The sequence below is a fragment of the Lithobates pipiens genome, unplaced genomic scaffold (assembly GCF_037356315.1).
Source record: "Lithobates pipiens isolate NorthernLeopardFrog02 unplaced genomic scaffold, aLitPip1_a1.2 Scaffold_28, whole genome shotgun sequence".
Classification (NCBI taxonomy): Eukaryota; Metazoa; Chordata; class Amphibia; order Anura; family Ranidae; genus Lithobates; species Lithobates pipiens.
In genome coordinates, this window is record NW_027507789.1 from 100,315,829 (window position 1) to 100,338,591 (window position 22,763).

General features: G+C 48.7%; 1 pseudogene; it reads left to right on the top strand.

The window, feature by feature from the left end:
- Window positions 1–5,217: 5,217 nt before the first annotated feature.
- The window catches only part of LOC143934795 (E3 ubiquitin-protein ligase UBR1-like), a 71,363-nt pseudogene continuing 53,817 nt past the window's right edge, over window positions 5,218–22,763 (top strand).

The following is a 22,763-nucleotide window of genomic DNA, read 5'->3' on the forward strand; positions in this document are numbered from 1 at the left end:
TAGGGAGGAGGTTTCATTAATGCTGCCTGTGAGTTATCCAGCCCTCCCTGGATCTCTGCCCAACCCAGAAAAAACACACACACGTTTGACTGTCTGCCAAGCCTGAACAGTTTACCTACACTTTACAAAAAAACTATTTACACTTATAGCACACTAGAGGGTACTACATTACATTAAAGCGGGAGTTTTTTTTTATTTAAAAGCCAGCAGCTACAAATACTGCAGCTGCTGACTTTTAAAATAAGGACACTTACCAGCCCAGCTCGCCCGCGATGTCGGCACCCAAAGCCGATCTCTCGATCGTCTGGGTATGGGAATCAGGAAGTGGAGCCTTGCGGCTTCATTTCCCGGTTCCCTACTGCGCATGCGCGAGTCGCGCTGCACAATAAGGATGGTCCCCGCTGTCTCTGGGATCCGTGTGTTTCCCAGCAGACAGTGAGGGGACCTGCGGAAAGGGGCATAAATATCCGCAGATTCTGCGGATATCTATGCTGGAAGTGGGTGCAGATACCTGTACTGTACAGGTACCTGCACCCCCCTCCCCCCTGAAAGGTGCCAATTGTGGCACCGGAGGGGGGGAGGGTTCCAATGAGCGGAAGCTCCACTTTAGGGTGGAGCTCTGCTTTAAATGCAATATAAAAATCTTACACAGGCTGTAAACTGTTTTTTAGGGAGGTCTATCCATAGGTATTGTGAAGGGCACTGTGGTGATCAGAGGCAATTATTGAAGATCTGTTGGTGTCTGGGACTGCACTTTTTTTTTTAACAGACATGGAATCATTTATTGATGGATTGTATATATATTTAAAGGAAACTGGAATTACAAAAATGTATTATATATAGATGATTTTTACACTGTTTTCAGATTTTTATTTATGCACTATAATTTCCATGCACTATATTGAAGGAGAGTGCTGAACCTTTTTTGTGACTATATAGATTCATTGCATTTTGTACAGGTGGCTGGATTCACAGTTGTTAGCTGCTTTCTATAGTGTATATACAGTTGAGTAGGGCATTATTAGGGTGGCACAGTGGTGTAGTGGTTAGCACTCTCACCTAGCAGTAAGAAGCGTCGCTGGTTCAAATCCCAACCGTGACACTATCTGCCTGGAGTTTGCATGCTCTCCCTGGGCCTGTGTGGGTTTCCTCCAGGTACTCCAGTTTCCTCCCACAATCCAAAGACACTCAGGTATCTGTCATCTGTCCAAAATTGGCCCTAGTGTATGAATGGGCACCTTGGATTGTGGGCTTCTTGAGGGTAGGGACTAATGAGAGTGTGCAATGTACAGGGATAGGGACAATTGTAGACACTCACTCAGGTTGAACTGGATAGACTGGTGTCTTTATTCAACCTTACTAACTATGAAACTATGAGTAATAGGTGTTGTCTACACAGGTATAGCATGGAATGTTTTTTTCACATTTATATATTACTTCTAATGCTGCGTACACACGACCGGTTTTTCAGTCAGAATAAACTCTGACGGTTTTTCCGACGGAATTCCGCTCAAGCGGACTTGCCTACACACAATCACACCAAATTCCGACTGTCAAGAATGCGGGGAACAAAAACAGAGTATATATCAATTAACAATTTATTAACCACTTCAATACAGGGCACTTTCACCCCCTTCCTTCCCAGCCCAATTTTCAGCTTTCATCGCTCTAGCGCTTTCAGTGACAATTGCGCGGTCATGCTACACTGTACCCAAATGAAATTTTTATCATTTTGTTTGCACAAATAGAGCTTTATTTTGGTGGTATTTATTCACGACTCAGTTTTTTTATTTTTTGCGATATAAGCGCAAAAAAACGGAAATTTGGAAAAAAAACAATATTTTCTTTTTTCTATTTTAAAAGAAATCCAATAAAATCAAATTTTGTCATAAATTTAAGCCAAAATGTATTCTGCTACATGTTTTTGGTAAAAAAAATTCCGTTAAGTGTATAATAATTGGTTTGTGTGATCACGGACATATGTACGCAAATGATCATGTACATATGTGTGCAGGTGATCACGTATATACGTGTGCAGATAATCATTGGAACATGTGATTTTAGTGGGACATATGTGAGGGACATGTTTTTATTATTAGGGACATGTGTTTTTATTATTTGGGGACATGTATGTTTTGGGGACATATGTGGGGACTGTGTTTATACTGTGTGGTGTGTGTTGTGTATTACACTAGGCTGGTGATCAGTTAGTAAAAAGCTGTAAAAAACAGCTCATACTCACTGATCATCAGCCGGCTGCAGCGATCTGCTCTCCTCTCCTCAGCGATGACTTCTGTGTGAGGAGAGGAGGAGCCAATTGCCTAGCAACCGGCTGTTTGTTTACATCACACGACGGCCGTGATTGGACACGGCCGTCATGTGATCAGGAGGGCCAATCAGAGAGCCCTCCTGCCAATCTGAGATGCGCCGTGTCCGGGTGACACGGGCGCATCGGGATCGCGCCGCTGCGCGGGCACACGCGCGATCCCGCTCCTTCTGGTGGACGTTCCTGAACGTTCTATCAGAAGTAGACGGCTCCCACCCGGCCGTATATGTGCATTGGCCGGGTGGGAAGTGGTTAAAAACAAATATCCACTTACATGAAGGATTACAGCGAAGCATTCAGGAAGAAGAACTACTAGTCCCAACCAGTCTCATGTATGGTAAATGGTTTTGTATCCAATCCTGGATGGGGGCAACTGCAAAGTAGGCTAAGTAGGCTACATAAAAAGTACTTAATCAGCGGGATCCACAAAGTGAGTTATTTGTGACCGGCTACGGGTTCAGGGAGAGGGGCTGACACACTTCTATGGATAAAAGCACGGCGGCACTCCTTTGTCAAGCATACTATGCTTGACAAAGGAGTACCGCCGTGCTTTCATCCATGGCTCGTATACTCGGAAACGCATCGCAGAATTCCTGACGTCATCAACCTTGCGCCGCGGTGCACTCCACGGTGCGTTTCAAGCCTCTTCCATGATCTCCCATTCACGGCTGCATTACATCTGTTTACAGAGACTGAATGAGCCCTGTTTGAACTATGAGGGAGTGCCTTGGCTACAAGGAAGAGTGTCAGCCCCTCTCCCTGAACCAGCAGCCGGTCACAAATAACTCACTTTGTGGATCCCGCTGATGAAGTACTTTTTTTATGCAGCCTACTTTGAGGCTGACTGGTCTCTTCTTACTGCATCTGTGTGGTGGTCCTTGTGAATACAGAGACTAGGTCTCACTAAAGGTCCCCTGTTGTTGATTTTTGGGAGAAAATGGGGGGAAAAGCCTTATGCAGTGCTTGCATCACTTCTTAAGTTAAGGAGGAATCAGCTTCTGTTTGTGGTGATCTGGTTGCCTCTGTAAAAGAACTATATGCCACGATACAAACTTTTCATGACTCATTAGTAAATCCAGCTGCTAGTCAGCCTTCCACTTCAGAGTATTCCTCAGGGTTCTCTTCCTATCACGGAGTTGGAAACTCTTCCTGAAGACCCTTCAAATAGGGAAGAGCATTCCCCTGCTCCTTCTGTTAAAGATTCGGAGGAGGAGGTTGAGGAGGCTGAAACAGTTCCCTCTAAATTCAAACTGTCTCTAGAAGAGGTAGATGGGCTCCTTTAAAGCTATTCATGCTACGCTTGGCTTAAATGAAGAAAAATAATTATCTCTCCATGACCGCATGCATGCAGGGTTAAATTAACCTAAAGGGTGGACATTCCCAGTTCATTCGGACATCTCTGAGGCCATTAGGAAAGAATGGCAGGATCTGGAGAGAAAACCCTTTTTTTTTTCCAAAGCACACAAGAGGCGTTTTCCTTTCGAGGTGGACACTTCTGAGGTGTGGCACAAGGTGCCCAGGTTAGATGCTGCCTTCTCCCAGGTCTCAAGATCACAGACCTGTCTTTTGAAGACATGGGGGTTCTGAAGGATCCAATGGACAAACGCATGGATCTTTTGCTTAAGAGATCATGGCAATCAATCATGAGCAATTTAAAGCCAGCAATGGCCACAACATGTGTAGCCAGGAATCTAGAATACTGGGTTAACCAGCTAAAATCGCATATTGAGGCAGATTCCCCTAAACAGGAGATTTTATATTCTTTTCCTACCCTGGTCTCTGTAGTTGCTTATATTGCTGATGCTTCAGCTGAAGCAATTAAGATGTCAGTTAGATCAGCAGCTTTAACAAATGCTGCAAGGAGAGCTTTATGGCTTAAGACCTGGCCAGGTAATTCAGCATCAAAGAGCAAACTGTGTGGGATTCCCTTTTCGGGTGATCCTCTCTTTGGCCCTGACCTCGATAATATTTTTGACAGGACAGCCGATAAAAAGAGATCCTTCCCAGTCAAAAAGAAAAAGCAGGTTCCAAAATGTCTTTTTCGATCTCCAAAAAGCTCGGGATCAGGACACCAAGTTTCAGGGGAAAAGAAAAAATTGGTCCGCACAGAAAAGGAAAGGTAAAGGCGGAATTCTCTTCCATCCTCCTGCACAGGCTGAAAAGTCACAATGACTCATCCCTGCGGGTGGGAGGAAGACAAGAGTTCCTTCCACAGTGGTCAGAGAACTTCAAATCAGTTTATTCTGACCACTCTCTCGCAAGGCTACACACTCGAGTTTACCAAAAGCCCCCCAAAAAGGTTTTTGATAACAAATACCCCACGAGATCCAGTAAAAGTCCTGGCCATGAAGTCCTCTCTAGTGAAACTGATGCAGCAGGGTGTAATAATCCAAGTGCCACTAAGGCTGCTTTCACACTGGGGCGGGAGCAGCGTCGGCGGTAAAGCGGCGCTATTTTTAGCGGCGCTTTACCGTCGTTTTAGCGGCGGTGTGCGGGCGCTAGCGGGGTGGTTTTAACCCCCGCTAGCGCCTGAAAAGGGGTTAAACCCGCCCGCAAAGCGCCGCTGCAGCGGCGCTTTGCCGGCGGTATTGGCGCGGTGTCCCATTGATTTCAATGGGTAGGAGCGGTATAGGAGCGGTGAATACACCGCTCCTTCACCGCTGCAAAGATGCGGCTAGCAGGACTTTTTTCACCGTCCTGCCAGCGCATCGCTCCAGTGTGAAAGCCCTCCGGCTTTCACACTGGAGTTAAAGGGGCCGGTTTTTTTCAGGCGTTACACAGGCGCTATTTTTAGCGCTGTAACGCCTGAATACCGCCCCAGTGTGAAAGCAGCCTTAGGGAACGGCAGGACGGGTTCTATTCTCATGTCTTCCTGGTAAAAAATCAGAAAAATGTTGGTTAATTCTCAATCTAAAACCTCTAAACGAATCCATCAAATGCAGAAAGTTCAAGATGGACTCAATATTTTTGGTCAGGAACCCACTGACACCAGGTTACTTCATGGCGTCAGTAGAATTAAAGGATGTATATCTGCATATTCCGATCTCACCCCAGTTTCAGAGGTATCTCAGGTTGGCGGTGAGGATGGAAGGCGTGGTTCATCATCTACAGTTCAGGGCCTTACCCTTCGGTCTATCATATTCACCCCGAATATTCACGAAAGTAATGGCAGAAGCATTAGCTCCGCTTCGTCTTCAGGGAATTGCAGTTATTCCATATTTAGATGATCTGCTATTTTTTGCCCCATCAATCGAAGAATTACAGAATAATTTAGGCAGAGCACGCAGCCAGGCTCTGGGTTGAATTTTAAACCTCCAAAAGTCATCTCTAGACCCATCTCAGGGAATTCGGTTTCGAGAGTATCTAATCAATTCTGTGGATCAAAAGATCTTTCTTCCTTTAGACAAGAAGGACAAGATTCACGATGCAGTCTCGATACCGCAGACCAACCAGCGTCTGACGGTAAGAAAAGTTATGTCAGCTTGGGGGTTCTGACTTCATCAATGCCAGCCGTTCAGTGGTCAAGGCAACACTTCAGGTGTCTACAGGCTTTTCTTCTGAGATCTTGGGATCACAAGGTGGTATCCCTAGAAACAGATAAAAATTCCAACTCAGGTGAAAAGATCACTATATTGATGGAGGCAGGATATCCTATCGGAGGGGTTAGTCTGGGCTTTTCCAGATGAGAAAAGATTGACAACCAATGCCAGCTCCTGGGGTTGGGGGGCCCACCTAGGAAAGAGTTTCACTTAGGGAAGCTGGTCCAAGGAAGAGGCTGCAAGATCCTCAAACTGGAGAGAGCTCAAGGCGATTGCCTTAGCTCTAGAGTAATTTTCTCAGGATCTTCATTCTCAGCATGTTCAGATACTAACAGACAATGCCATGGCTGTGGCTTATATAAACAGGCAGGGGGGTAGAAGCAGGGGTCAAGTCCTGGGGAAAAAAGTGTGGGAACTCCCACCCAAGATCCACTCCCCACCAAAAAAAAAAAAAAAAAAAGATACACTCATATGCATATATATTTCACATAAAATACAGTGACTGCAAATGCGACATGCTACAAGAGATGACTAGACTGCGAATGTGACTACAGGAGATGATCAGACTGCGAATGCGACTACAGGAGATGATCAGACTGTGAATGCGACATACTACAGGAGATGACCAGACTGCGAATGCGACTACAGGAGATGACCAGCTGCGAATGCGACTACAGGAGATGATCAGACTGTGAATGCGACATACTACAGGAGATGACCAGACTGCGAATGCGACTACAGGAGATGGCCAGCTGCGAATGCGACTACAGGAGATGACCAGACTGCGAATGCGACATAGTACAGGAGATGATCAGACTGCGAATGCGACTACAGGAGATGACCAGACTGCGAATGCGACTACAGGAGATGATCAGACTGTGAATGCGACATACTACAGGAGATGACCAGACTGCGAATGCGACTACAGGAGATGACCAGCTGCGAATGCGACTACAGGAGATGACCAGACTGCGAATGCGACATAGTACAGGAGATGATCAGACTGCGAATGCGACTACAGGAGATGATCAGACTGTGAATGCGACATACTACAGGAGATGACCAGACTGCGAATGCGACTACAGGAGATGACCAGCTGCGAATGCGACTACAGGAGATGATCAGACTGCGAATGCGACTACAGGAGATGACCAGACTGCGAATGCGACTACAGGAGATGATCAGACTGCGAATGCGACTACAGGAGATGACCAGACTGCGAATGCGACTACAGGAGATCACCAGCTGCGAATGCGACTACAGGAGATGATCAGACTGTGAATGCGACATACTACAGGAGATGACCAGCTGCGAATGCGACTACAGGAGATGACCAGACTGCGAATGCGACATAGTACAGGAGATGATCAGACTGCGAATGCGACTACAGGAGATGATCAGACTGTGAATGCGACATACTACAGGAGATGACCAGACTGCGAATGCGACTACAGGAGATGACCAGCTGCGAATGCGACTACAGGAGATGATCAGACTGCGAATGCGACTACAGGAGATGACCAGACTGCGAATGCGACTACAGGAGATGATCAGACTGCGAATGCGACTACAGGAGATGATCAGACTGCGAATGCGACTACAGGAGTTGATCAGACTGCGAATGCGACTACAGGAGATGACCAGACTGCGAATGCGACTACAGGAGATGACCAGCTGCGAATGCGACTACAGGAGATGATCAGACTGTGAATGCGACATACTACAGGAGATGACCAGACTGTGAATGCGACTACAGGAGATGATCAGACTGCGAATGCGATTACAGGAGATGACCAGACTGCGAATGCGACTACAGGAGATGACCAGACTGTGAATGCGACATAGTACGGAAGATGACCAAGTAGCCCGTTTTAAAATTTAAACCTGTCCTCAGCCCCTTTATGGCACCTCCTTTACATTCCTGTCCTCACCCCCTTTGTAGAACCCCCCTTCACATTCCTGCCCTGCCTCCCTTTTATATCACCCCTCCTCATCCCTTTCAGTTTCTGATACTTTCCCCCTCCCTCCTTCTTAACAGTGCCCTCTTCCCTGTCTTACCTTACACAGGACACAGCACAGCAGATGACATCGGAAGTGCAGCAAAGGGATGGACAGAGGGCGGGACCTGCCCCAGTTAACTGATTGGTTGATAGAATGCAGAGCAGTTCTATTAACCAATCAGTTAACTGAGCCAGCCCCTGCCCTCCGTGTATCACTGTGCTGCTCTTCCGATGTCAGCTCTATGAAGACAACACAGCTAGCAGGCTGTGCTAGAGCCTCGGGCGGCTCTGGTCCTACAAAGGGAACGGCGTTCCTGCTGTGAAAAAAGTGCAGGGACGCCGTTCCCACGCGTTCCCGCAGGACTCGAGCCCTGGGTAGAAGGAGCAAGTTGCTGCAAGTACTAGCCTTAGAAATTCTTGGGTGGGCAGAGGGACATTTGCTGTCTCTATCAGCAGTACAACTAAAAGGGACTCTGAACAGGGTGGCGGATTTCCTAAGCAGGAAGCAGAATTTTCTCTAAACCCAGAAGATTTCAAGATGATTGCCGAAAAATGGGAGCAGCCAGAGGTAGACCTGTTTGCCTCAAAAGAGAATGCTCAGGTTCTTCAGTTCTTTTCCCTGAACAATCACAACAGGTCTCTGGGGACAGATGGGCTGGCGTATCTATGGAAATTACATCTGTGCTACGCTTTCCCCCCATTCCAGTTAATTCCATTAATATTAAGAAAGATTCAGAAAGAAGGGGTACCAGTCATTCTAATCACGCTTTTTTGGCCAAAAAGAGCCTTATTTTCAACCGTTCTGAGAATGGTGGTCAAACCTTGTTGGCATCTGCCTCTCAGGCACAATCTGCTGTTACAAGACCCGGTAAATCATCCAGAAATTGCCAGTCTGGCGCTCACAGCCTGATTTCTGAGGAGCAGCTCCTGAAGAGTAGTGATGGACGAACTTCCGACGGGACGTTTCGCGAAAGCGAAATGCGAACGGACCCAAACGTTCGCGAAACCGAACGTTCACCGCGGGCCCCATTGACTTCAATGGGAGGCGAACTTTGCAAACCTTCATGTCGAATTTGCGGCCACGTGGTAATTATTAGGGGGTAAAACGTAGTCCCACCATCTGGACAATGACATAATACATGTATGAGGTGAATTTGGGATCGATAACTACAAGCATTTTTATTTTATTTGGGAAATTGTTCTAACAATTCAGGACTATGGAGCTAATGAAGGCAATGGAGGAGAGGGAAGGTCAGGGACCAGGGTAGGCAAAGAAGAGGGTGCAGGAGATGATCACCAGCAGCGTGACATACCGGAATGACACATGCACCGTGATAGAGGCATCTGACAGCAGCACCGTAATACAGAGCACTGACAGCAGCACCGTGACATACAGCGCTGACAGCAGCACCGTGACATACAGCGCTGACAGCAGCACCGTGACATACAGCGCTGACAGCAGCACCGTGACATACAGCGCTGACAGCAGCACCGTGACATACAGCGCTGACAGCAGCACCGTGACATACAGCGCTGACAGCAGCACCGTGACATACAGCGCTGACAGCAGCACCGTGACATACAGCGCTGACAGCAGCACCGTGACATACAGCACTGACAGCAGCACCGTAAGCAGCCCCAGGAGGAAGTCAGCACAGCACAGGGATGGTGTGATCCCCTCATAATAAGAACCCCCAGGAGGAAGTCAGCACAGCACAGGGATAGTGTGATCCCTTCATAATAAGAACCCCCAGGAGGAAGTCAGCACAGCACAGGGATATCATAAGCAGCCCCAGTAGAAATATGACACCGCTCAACCTCTTCAAAGAGGAGGGTAGGGGCATATAGTACGGTGTGCTTTTTTGGGTCAAGGAAGTGAGCCAAATGAATTAAGAAGGTCTGTGTGCTTGATTAAAAAAATAGTTTATAGACATATACATGGTCTACTGGTCACATGTGTTGAATTCCTCCGAGATCCATGCCTCATTCATTTTTAGAAATGTGAGGTAGTTAACACTGTCGTGAGCTAGGCGAGTACGCTTATCGGTCACAATCCCCCCTGCTGCGCTGAACGTCCTTTCGGACAGGACACTGGATGAGGGGCAAGCCAACAGTTCGATTGCAAATTGGGCAAGCTCTGGCCAGAGGTCAAGCCTGCCCACCCAGTAGTCTAGGGGTTCATCACTCCTCAGAGCGTCCACATCGGCCGTTAACCCAATGTAGTCGGACACCTGACGGTCTAGGCGTTCCCTGATGCTGGATCCGGATGACACCTGTCGATGGGTCGGCTGAAAGAATGACCTCATATCCGAAGTCACCAACACATCTTCAAACCGGCCTCTTCTTGCAGGCGCTGTTGGATTGGTACCCGCAAATCCTTCTCTGGGAGTGGGAATTGCTCCTCTGCCAGCGCACGCAAAAGCAGAATGCAGCATTTCTCGAAGCAAGGCCTGGAAGTGCTGCATTCTGACAGCCCTCTGCGACGGCGGTAACATTTCCGCCATTTTGTGTTTGTACCGGGGGTCTAAGTACGTTGCCACCCAGTACTGGTCCTTGACCCTCATGCTTTTTATACGGGGGTCCCTATTAAAACACTGGAGCATGAAGGCCCCCATTTGCACTAAAGTGGAAGCGGTGTGGTGGCCTGGCTCCTGCTCATCATCCAGGATAATGTCGTCCTCTTCATTCTCCTCTCCCCATCCTCGCACAACAGGGATCCCAGAAAGGTTTAAAGCATGCTCTTCTTGCTCCTGCTCATCCGCCCCGGCACCATCCTCCTCTGACTCCTCATCAGACTCCTGTTGTTGACTTGTCTCAGATAGAGTAGCCCCCCCTGGGAATTCATCCAGCATTGCGACTTCCTCATCTTCCCGCTCCTGCTCCTCCACAGCCTGATCAATGACACGACGCAATGCACGCTCCAGAAAGAAGGCATAAGGTACCATGTCACTGATGGCGCCATGGCTGCGACTGACCAGTTTGGTGATCTCCTCAAATGGCCGCAGAAGTCTGCATGTGTCGCGCATGAGCAGCCACTGGCGCGGTGAAAAAAAACCCAGCTCCCCAGAACCGTTTCTTTCGCAGAGTTCATACAGGTAGACGTTAACTGCACGTTTCTGCTGGAGCAGCCTATCAAGCATATAGAAGGTTGAGTTCCATCGCGTCGGGCAATCGCAAATAAGACGTCTGACCGGCAGATGGTGTCGCCGCTGAATGTCAGCAAGGCGAGCCATGGCCGTGTAAGATCTTCTGAAATGGGCCGAGATTTTCCTTGCCTGCCGCAAGATGTCCTGGACCCCAGGGTATTTGACAAGGAATCGCTGCACGACCAAGTTTAAGACGTGTGCCATGCACGGCACGTGCGTGATTTTGCCCTGTTTCAATGCGCTAAGCAGATTGGCACCGTTGTCACACACCACTTTACCAACTGTCAAATTGAGCGGTGTTAGCCACTCATCTGCCTGTGAACGCAAAGCTGAAAGGAGTGCCGGGCCAGTGTGGCTCTTTGCTTCCAGGCACAACAGACGCAGCACGGCATGGCAACGTCTCACCTGGCATGTGGAATAGGTTCTGGGGAGCTTGGGCGGTGCAGCGGAAGAGACGCTAGCAGCGGAAAAGGAGGAGGCAGCTGAGGAGGAGAGGGAGGAGGATGGAGTAGGAGGAGGAGAAGAAGAGTCAGGCCTGCATGCAATCCGTGGCGGTAAAACCAAATCTACACGGGTGCCACGGGTTACATGCTTGACGGCCGTCAGAAGGTTCACCCAGTGGGCAGTAAAACTGATATACCTTCCCTGCCCGTGTTTGCTAGACCACGTGTCTGTGGTCAGATGTATCTTGGCACCGACACTGTGTGCCAGAGATACATTCACTTGCCGCTGAACATGGCCATATAGCTCTGGGATGCCCTTCTCTGAGAAATACTTCCTTCCTGGGACCTTCCATTGTGGTGTTCCAATGGCCACAAATTTGCGAAAGGCCTCCGAGTCCACCAGTTTATATGGCAGTAGTTGGCGGGCTATGAGTTCTGACAAGCCAGCCGCCAACCGTTGGGCAAGAGGGTTATCCGGCGTCATCATTTTTTTACGCTCAAACATTAGGCCCACGGAAGCCTGCCTTTTTGCAGAAAAATGTGAGCTTGGCGTGATGGAAGGTGGAGTGGAGGACAATTGTGAGGAGAGAGGAGAAGGAGAAGTAGAAGACGAGGCTGGACGGTGAGAGCCTGCAGTGTGGCTTTGTGTGTTCCGTTGCTCCCACTGGGCTCGGTGATGGCTGCTCATGTGCCTTCTTAAGGCGGTCGTCCCTAGGTGAGTATTGGGCTTACCGCGACTAACGCGTTGACTGCAAAGATTGCAGATGGCAACGCTATTGTCAGCAGCGGACACGTTAAAAAAAGCCCACACTGCGGAGCCATGTGCCGGTGTCCTGGGAGCGCCAGATGTGACCGTACATGGTCGATGACTCGCTCCTGATACATTTGCAGTCTGCTTTGTCCCTCCTGTGCAATGTAAGTTATTCCTGCTTCTCCTCCCTATCTGCTGGTCCATATCTCCCTCTGAACTCCCCTCCTCTTCCTCTCTTGTGGGCACCCACGTGACATCACTAGACACGTCATCATCAACGTCACCTTCCCCACCGCTATAAGTAGAGATCTCGGAGTAGGCAGCAACACCGGGGACCAACCTCCTCCTTGGGCTGATCTGGGTACTGTCGTCAGACTGCTGAGTAGCGCTTGTTGCTACCTCCTCTTCCTGATCCAATACCAAGAGTGGCTGCGCATCAGAAATGTCCTCTTGATATGGATCGGAAAATAATTCCAGTGACTCAAGCGGAAGGTATGTGGTGGTGGTGGTGGTGGTCGTGTTGTTGGTGGTAGTGTCTTTGGGGGTGCACATAGCAGAGAGTGAAGAAGAGGGTGCAGATCGAGAGGATGAGGAGGGTGCAGAAGAGTAAGGCTGAGCGAGCCACTCAACCAAGTCTGGTGCATCCTTTAAAGTAATTGAACGCACCTTCTGCAACTTCCCACTTTGGCTCAAGCCTGTTGCTCCTGCCCTACCCCTACCACCCCTGCGGAAGGGCCTGCCTCTTCCTCTGCCTGTCATTTTTTAAATGACCCTGTGACAAAACTCTTAGTCCCTATACCGATGAAGGACTGCTGCAGTATAGGGCAGCAGTCAGCAGTGGTGCACGTCAACCCTATCTATTGTGGACCGATAGCGGTCCTTACAGAACAGCAGACTGTACCGCACTCAAGCCTATGTACCGTAGCACCCTATACCAAGTTACCAGTCCTTATAAGAACTTTTGTGGACCAAGCAGGTTGTGTATTAGTGTTTAGCAGACTGTACGTCAGTCCCTATACCGCTGAAGGACTGCTGCAGTATAGGGCAGCGGTCAGCAGTGGTGCACGTCAACCCTATCTATTGTGGACCGATAGCGGTCCTTACAGAACAGCAGACTGTACCGCACTCAAGCCTATGTACCGTAGCACCCTATACCAAGTTACCAGTCCTTATAAGAACTTTTGTGGAACAAGCAGGTTGTGTGTTAGTGATTAGCAGACTGTACGTCAGTCCCTATACCGCTGAAGGACTGCTGCAGTATAGGGCAGCGGTCAGCAGTGGTGCACGTCAACCCTATCTATTGTGGACCGATAGCGGTCCTTACAGAACAGCAGACTGTACCGCACTCAAGCCTATGTACCGTAGCACCCTATACCAAGTTACCAGTCCTTATAAGAACTTTTGTGGAACAAGCAGGTTGTGTGTTAGTGATTAGCAGACTGTACGTCAGTCCCTATACCGCTGAAGGACTGCTGCAGTATAGGGCAGCGGTCAGCAGTGGTGCACGTCAACCCTATCTATTGTGGACCGATAGCGGTCCTTACAGAACAGCAGACTGTACCGCACTCAAGCCTATGTACCGTAGCACCCTATACCAAGTTACCAGTCCTTATAAGAACTTTTGTGGAACAAGCAGGTTGTGTGTTAGTGATTAGCAGACTGTACGTCAGTCCCTATACCGCTGAAGGACTGCTGCAGTATAGGGCAGCGGTCAGCAGTGGTGCACGTCAACCCTATCTATTGTGGACCGATAGCGGTCCTTACAGAACAGCAGACTGTACCGCACTCAAGCCTATGTACCGTAGCACCCTATACCAAGTTACCAGTCCTTATAAGAACTTTTGTGGAACAAGTGAGTTGTGAATGTTTAGCAGACTGCAGCAGAAGGGCAGCAGTCAAGTATAATATCCTTTCTATATTTGGAAGAAAGAATATTATACATGTACAAGCCTATTACTGTACCACTGATACCAGTCCTGAAAAGAACCTTTGTGGAACTAATAATAACAGCAAGTCTTTAAAATTACCCTCACTGCCTGACAACACTGCTTCCTTCCTGTCCCTATACAAATTGGCAAAAAAAGAGAACGATTAGTGGTTACTGGAACAGCTCTTTTGTGGACCTTGATAGTAACAGCTAATGATGATGATGATGATGATGATGATGAAAGACTAATCTGGCTGTCCCTGTAGCATACACCGTCCTTTCCCTTTCTCTAAACTAACAAAAGACACTCAGGCTGCTGCAAGAATCAGCAGCACAGCAAACCTATCAACACCTAACACCTATACCAGTCCTGAAAAGAACTTTTGTGTACCAAATAGCTAGTGGTTTATCTCTCCCTACTCCACACAGGAACCTGTCCCTATCGTAACAGAAGAAAGAATGTAAAATGGCCACCGGATCGGGTGTATTTATAGGTTAGGGGGAATGTCCAAGTGTCCATGTGCTGTCATGTCTCAATTGGCTGTCCTGTATCACATGATAAACGTGTCACCAAAGGTTAAAGTTCTTGTATACATTAAACACGTAAGTCCGCCGCGGCGAACGACGGAAAAAGGCGTTCGAACGTGCGGACCGCGAATGTCGGAAATTCGCCGCGAAACGACCGCCGGGCGAAACGTTCGTCCATCACTACTGAAGAGCAAGGGTTTTTCCAGCCGTTTGATTACAACTCTATTAACAAGTAGAAAAAATGTGACAAGGGGCATTTATTCTAAGGTCTAGAAGGTTTATAATACATGGTGTAATGCCTTGTACACACAGTCGGAAATTTAAAAGGAAAAGGTCCGTTCGGATTTTATATTTTCGGAAAATCCGATCGTGTGTGGGCTCTATCGGACTTTTTCCTTCGGAAATTCAGACGGAAAAAATTTGAGGAAGGATCTCAAATTTTCCGACAAAAAAAATCTGATTGAACTTTTTCCGATCATTTGTAGAGAATTCCAATCGGACAAAGTGCGATGCATGCGCAGATCAACTTACGAGACCAAAGCTATTGGCTACTAGCCTCAATGTAGTCCCGTCGTAACAAACGGACGTCATCATGTTCCGAACGATCGTATTTTCTGACCGTGTGTACAAGGCATTATTGTTTCGGGCGGCACAGTGGTGTAGTGGTTAGCACTCTCACCTAGCAGTAAAAAGGGTCGCTGGTTTGAATCCCAACCACAACACTACCTGCCTGGAGTTTGCATGTTCTCCCTGTGCCTGCGTGGGTTTCCTCCGGGTACTCTGATTTCCTCCCACACTCCAAAGACATGCAGGTAGGTTAATTGGTTTCGGTCCCAAATTGGCCCTAGTATATGAATGGGGACCTTGGATTGTGGGCTCCTTGAGGGTAGGGACCGATGTGAGTGTGCAATGTACAGGGATAGGGGCAATTGTAGACACTCACTCATGTTGAACTGGATGGACTGGTGTCTTTATTCAACCTTACTAACTATGTAACTATGTAACTATGTTTCTGCCCAGGATCCAGGGAGCCTTGTTTCCATTTTAGAGTTTTTACAACATGGGTCAGACAAGGGGCAAGCAGTTAATACCCTGAAAGTGCAGGTTGCTGCACTAGCTGTATTCTTAGAAAAAGCTGTGGCCTCAGATCTGCTGGTGATCAGATTCTTTAAAGCTCTTAAGAGATCCAGATCAGCACCTCTAAGCCCACGTACACACGGTCGGAGATTTTGCCAACCAAATCCGTCGGATTTTGTCTGTCGGATTTAGTCCGACGGATTGTGTCCGAAACTGTTGCATACACACGGTCGGGCCAAGTTGTCTGATTTAGCGGTTGCCAAGAACGCGGTGACGTAATTTCGTTATGATGGGACTACATTCAGGCTAGTAGCCAATAGCTTTGATGTAGGAATTTGATCTGAGCATGCGTGGCACTTGGTCCGATCAAAATTCGCTACACATGATCAGATTAGGTCCGACCGGCCCAGTTGGTCGGGAAATATTTCCAACATGTTGGAAAATTGGGTCCGATGGAGATTCGGACGGAATCAGTCCGATGTATACCACACACAGTCGGATTATCTGACGACACGGTCCGATAAGACGCATTCCGACTGATTCTCCGACCGTGTGTACGCGGCATTAGGGTTTTTCCTAAAATGGGATCTGTCGATTAGTCCTACAGTCTCTAACAAAGGGTCCTTTTGAGCCCCTGGAAGAAGCACCTCTCAGATATCTCACTTTAAAAAACTTTTTCTGATTGCCATTGTCTCTGCACGCAGGATCAGTGAGCTTACATAGTTATTAAGGTTGAATAAAGACACCAGTTCATCCTGAGTGAGTGTCTACAATTGTCCCTATCCCTGTGCATTGCACCTCAAGGAGCCCACAATCAAAGGTCACCATTCATATACTAGGGCCAATTTTGGACAGAAGCCAATTATCCTACCTGCATGCACAGAGAGAACATGCAAACTCCAGGCAGGATGTATCATGGTTGGGATTCAAACCAGCAACCCTTTTTACTGCTAAGTGAGAGTGCTAACCACTACACCACTGTGCCACCCGACGCTTAATGCTCTATTAATTAAAGAACCTTATCTGTCTATTTTTCCAGATAGAGTTATACTAAAGACAGACTCTAAGTTCTTAACAAAAGTAGCTTCACTACAGAATCGTTCTCAGGATATCGTACTTCCAACCTTCTGAGCTAACCCTGCAGGGGAGAAGGAGACCCTATTCCACATGTGGGATGTCAAGGGGACTCTGTTGTGTTACCTAGAAAGAACAAAGCTATTCAGACTTTCAGATTTGCTATTTGTACTTTTTTTAGGCAACAAAAAGGGTTGTCAGGCTTCTAAGTTTTCTTTGCAAGATGGCTGAAATTATCCATCTCAGAGGCGTATTCCCATGCAGGTTTGTCTCTACCAGCAGGAATTTGTGCACACTCAACCAGAGCTCTGGCAGCTATTTGGGCAGAGAGAGCTGGTGCCACCCTTGAAGAAATTTGCAAGGCAGCAAGATGGTTTTCACACATTTGTGAAACATTACAGGCTGGACCTCAAAGCTGCCAGCGATCAGGCGTTTGGAGGGGAGGTACTACAAGCTGTTGTCCCGCCCTAAGCGGGTAAGTCTCTGTTATCCTCTCAGGTGCTGTTCTGAAAGATGCCTTAGGAAAAACCAAGTTATACTTGCCGGTAACTTGTTTTCCAGAAGTCTTTCAGGATAGCAACATCCCACCATATTGTATTTGATATGCTACGCTGTGACTAACGTATGTGTTTATGTGTTCCAGCCGGGCCCTGAAAGACTTCTGGAAAACAAGTTACCTGTAAGTCTGCAAGCCTTGCCCCTTCAGAAGAAAATCCATGGACTGTCTGTGTTCTTGGCTGATGGGTCCCACATCAAGTCGGGACAAATAACCCAAGATACCCTACCCCCGATGGCTTGTACCCCTTCCCAGCACAAGGAGCTCCTCACCCTTGATGTGATTTCTTCCCCTCTATTTCCTGTGATCCTTGGCATCCCCTGGCTTCAGGCCCATAATCCCTGCATCAACTGGGCCACAGGGGAGATCAAGTTCCAGTCCAGCTACTTCCAAGAGCACTGTCTTCGTGTGAACTCTGTTGTGCCCTCTACCCTTCTTTGCCTTGATTCTGATCAGGACTTATGCCAACTGGTGCCTGAACCATACCATGAATTTTTAGAAGTTTTTAGCAAGCGAGGGGCAGACACACTTCCACCTCACCGCCCCTATGACTGCCCCATTGAACTTCTTCCAGGAGCTGAGATCCCGTTGGGACGTATCTTTCCCCTGTCTGAAAAGGAGCAGGAGGCTTTAAAGGTTTATATTACATGAAACTTGGAGAAGGGGTTCATTCATCATTCCACCTCCGCAGCAGGCGCTGGAATATTTTTTGTGACCAAGAAAGACCAGTCGCTCCGGCCCTGCGTGGACTATCGTGAGCTTAACAAGATCACGGTCAAGAACTGTTCCCCTCTTCCTCTGATGCCGGAGCTCTTTCAGAAACTGAGATCAGCCACCATTTTCTCCAAGTTGGACTTAAGGGGGGCTTACAACCTGGTTCGCATTTGGGCTGAGGATGAGTGGAAGACAGCATTCAGGACCCATTTCAGACATTACGAATACCTGGTCATGCCCTTTGGCCTTTGTAATGCTCCTGCCACCTTCCAGCATCTCATTAATGACGTGTTCAAAGAATTCTTGGACATTTTTGTGATCGTCTACTTGGACGACATTTTGATTTTTTTCGGGGTCTCTCGAACAGCATCGGGGTCATGTGGGCAGGGTGTTACTCTGGCTCCGTCAGCATGGACTGTATGCTAAGGCTGAGAAGTGTAGCTTTGAGCAACGGAACATCCAATTGCTCGGGCTTGAGATCTCCCCGGCTGGCATCAAGATGGATCCTCAGAAGGTCTCCGCTGTTCTGGACTGGCCTGCACCTACGGATAAAAAGGGGGTACAACGTTTTGTGGGCTTTGCAAATTTTTACAGAAAATGTATTAAGGGATTTTCCGCCATAATTGCCCCCATTACCCAGTTGACAAAACAGTGTGTACGCTTCCACTGGGGGTCGGAAGTCCAGGAGGCCTTTGAGAGACTTAAAAGACTGTTCACCTATGCCCCCATCCTCAGCCACCCAGATCCTTTCCTACCATATATTCTTGAAGTGGACGATTCCGAAGTAGCTGTGGGGGCAGTTGTGTCCCAGAGGCAAGGCGGCAACGATTTGATGCATCCCGCAGGGTTCTTCTCCCGAAAACTTTCCCCTGCTGAGAAGAACTATGATGTCGGTGACCCTGAATTACTATCAAATCTGCCTTGGAGGAATGGAGGTACTTGTTGGAAGGTGCAGTTCATCCAGTGCTGACCTACACCGACCACAAGAACCTCGAATACCCGAGGACTGCCAAGCTTCTGAAGCCCCGACAGGCCCGTTGGGCCCTGTTTTTCTCACGTTTCTGTTTCCACATTACTTACCGTCCCGGATCTAAAAATGTGAAACCAGACGCGCTCTCGCGTATGTACGATTGCCCCAAAGACCTTGCTGCTCTGGACACTATACTACCTGCGAGTACCTTTCTACTTGTGCAACCAGACTTGCTGGCACAGATCAGGGAGGCATCAACTAATTCACCTGCACCACCAGAGGTCACACTGATTTCCAGAGGGGGTCTTCTATGGAAGGAGAGCCAAGTTTTTGTGCCTGAAAGCATCCGGATTAGAGTTCTAGCCCTCCTCCATGATCACCCGTTAGCAGGACACTTTGGGCCCCGTAAGACCTTGGAATTGGTACAGTGTACCTTCTGGTGGCCCGGCCTGAAGGAATTCTGCAAGAAGTATGTCCTGTGTGCATCCGGAGCAAGGCAACAAGGAATCGGGCCTGGGGACGTCTGAAGCCTCTTCCTGCCCCTGATCGGCCTTGGAGGATGATCACGATGGACTTTATTGTCAAGCTTCCCTGCTCTGAAGGTTGCACAGGCCATTTTTGTGGTCGTAGATAGACTGACTAAGATGGCCCATTTCTTGCCCTTGAAAGGGACTCCATCTGCTCCAGAGACGGCCCGTGTCTTCATAAAGGAGATAGTCAGACTGCATGGAGTACCTGCTAACATCGTGTCTGACAGGGGGGTCCAATTCACCTACCGGTTCTGGAGGGCCCTGTGTGAGTGTTTGAAGATCGAGCTGGCTCTGTCATCTGCCTACCACCCCCAGACCAATGGACAGACTGAGCGTACCAACCAGACCCTGGAGCAGTACATTAGATGTTTCACGTCCTTTGTCCAGGATGATTGGGTATCTCTGCTACCCCTTGCGGAGTTTGCCTACAACAACGCTAGTCACTCAGCCACAGGGCAGTCCCCATTTTTTGCTAATTACGGGTTTCACTTAACCTTTCTGCCTGACTTTCTTCCAGAGTCACCAGTTCCAGCAGTCCAGGACACTGTGACCTTCCTCAGTCATAACAATCGGGTGTTACAAGAGGCGGTATCCAAACCTCAAGCAGACAGCAAGAAGACCTTTGATCGTAAGAGAAGAGGGGAATTGAATCTGCAGGTCGGAGATCAGGTATGGCTTTCTACGAACAATCTTAAATTAGCCTTTTTTGCTAATTACGGGTTTCACTTAACCTTTCTGCCTGACTTTCTTCCAGAGTCACCAGTTCCAGCAGTCCAGGACACTGTGACCTTCCTCAGTCATAACAATCGGGTGTTACAAGAGGCGGTATCCAAAGCTCAAGCAGACAGCAAGAAGACCTTTGATCGTAAGAGAAGAGGGGAATTGAACCTGCAGGTCGGAGATCAGGTATGGCTTTCTACGAACAATCTTAAATTAGCCTGTCCTTCTAAGAAACGGCGTGCGCGAGCGTGTGCGCGTTAGCATGGTTTGGCGCCAGTGGGACTATTTAAAGGAGGCTGCTGCATCTACTCAGTGCTGTTTGTCTGCAGCTCTGTACCTGAACTACCTGCTATCTGCCTGCTGTTGTGATATCTGACCCGGCTACCGTCTGACCTCGCTGACCTCTCCTGCTCTGACCCCGGCCTGCCTGACTTTGCTTTGGACTGTACCTCTGTTGCCGAACCTCTGCCTGCCTGCACTTCTCTTCTGCCTGCTGTACTTACCTGTCTGCTTATCCGTTGTGACCCGGCCCGCCTGACTATTCTTCTGCTGTTCAAGTGTGCTGCACCCGGTCCTTGCTGCCGCTGCCTTGCCTGCTGATCGCTGCCTGCCAGTCTACCATCTTCTCTGTAGTTCCAGCATCCAGAAGTAACCAGCCGCTGCTTCCAGTCAGACACTCCTACCCCGCTACGCTCACGGGGCCACTGTCTCCATTCCAGTGGTCCCTGAACCAAAGCTGTAAGAGAAGTCTTCTTCCATCAAGTCGGGCTCATCACCAGGTACCTAACAGGTTAGATAATTAGCTCATGCTAATTAGGTTAGGTTTTAGTCTTCTATTGTATTATAAATACTTGTCTTCTTGGTTCTAATAAATGAGTCCATGTTGAGCAGCTAAGCAAGTGTCATCTTGTTTTGTGCTTGTGAGCGGTTGGAATATCTGATATCTATATTCATACTTAGGAAGCGGTATACTAATGGAGGCACTCATTCGGAGTGTGGGATCGGTTCCGTCACATTGGTGGCAAGCAGTGGGTTGCTTCCTGCAGTCTGGGACATCCAAACCTCCACTGGGATCCAAGATCAGGATAGCAGACTTAAGTCACCCTAGCGGAGATATGGACCTGGCATCAGAGTTCCTGGGCTGCTGCGGATCGTCCTTTCAACATACACCAGGACTGTGTCTCAGGATGAATACCTGGAGCTCAGGCAGCGGATTAGGGTAAAGCTCTGGATTGGAGCCCCCCAGCTCGCTGGTAAAAAAACAGGGCAAGTGCTTTGCAACCCAAGAGCAACGGGCCAGTGACCAATGGACATTGCGGATGGCATTCCTGGGAGAGCGGCCCCAGGAGCAATGGGTGACTGAGTTGGACAGGCTGGTCCAGCAGTAGATAGAGCTGGACAATCATTATCGGGCTCTGCAATGGCATGCAGAGCAGGGATATTTAGGGGAGACAACAGAATGCTCTCCAGAGGGATATGACTTTGGAGGCCCTGGATTGCTGTGGGAGAGCCTTACAGATCGTTTTGTGTTTGGCGATGAAGGGGAACCTACCCTTGAGGAACTGCTAGAATATAGAGAGGCTATGCTCGGTCTTGCAGGGGTCTCAGAGCTTAAACCTGATCTGGACCATTTGTTAAGGAAGGAACAGCATCTGTAAAGGGCATATAGGAAACTGCTAGAACACGTTCAACAGCATGCCAGAGAATCGGCAGTGGAAACTCCGGAGATTGTTGTCCCCAAACCTGAAGTGCTGACAACAGGGCAGAGCTCTGCTAACCTCTGCTCAGCACCGATAGCATCTTCTGGGTTCCACGGACAGGAAATGGTGAAACTCTATCCCCAGACACCAGTTGCAGTGACAGGGGATTTGATAGACTTTTATGCTGAGGAAGAAGAACCTGATGAGCCTCCAGCAGAAGAGCTGGTATTAGCGCCAAACCTCACTGTGCTCTGCCCAGCACCAACAGCAGTATCTGTGGAGTTGCAAGGAACTTCCCCAGCTGAAGCGCTGGTCACCGGACAGAGGGTCCAAGACCTCTGCCCCACACCTGTGGCAGTTCCAGAGGCTCAGGGTGAGAAGGTAGCAATCACTTCCCTGCAGCAGATACAGGGGGAGAAGGGAGAGAAGATGTTGGTTCTCCCTCCTCAACCATCAGCCAGAGTGGAGAAAGCAGTCTTTCCTCCCCAGCAAAGATCCGTGCACCTGGGAGACAGTACCACAGACATGTCATCCCAGCAGCCAGATGAGGGAACGGAACGGGAAGCAGCCAGCTCACCTCCCCAATGGCAGCTACACAGTTTGGGAGTGGAGGAATCCAGCCTCTTGCCCCAACAGTTAGCCAAAGCGGATGATGTGGAGCCCCCAGGAGAAGGGCTGGCAACAGGGCAGAGTGCTATCAAACTCTGCCCAGCACCGGCACCAACTGTGCAGTTCCAGGGAGCTGGGGCAGTTTGCCCTTCT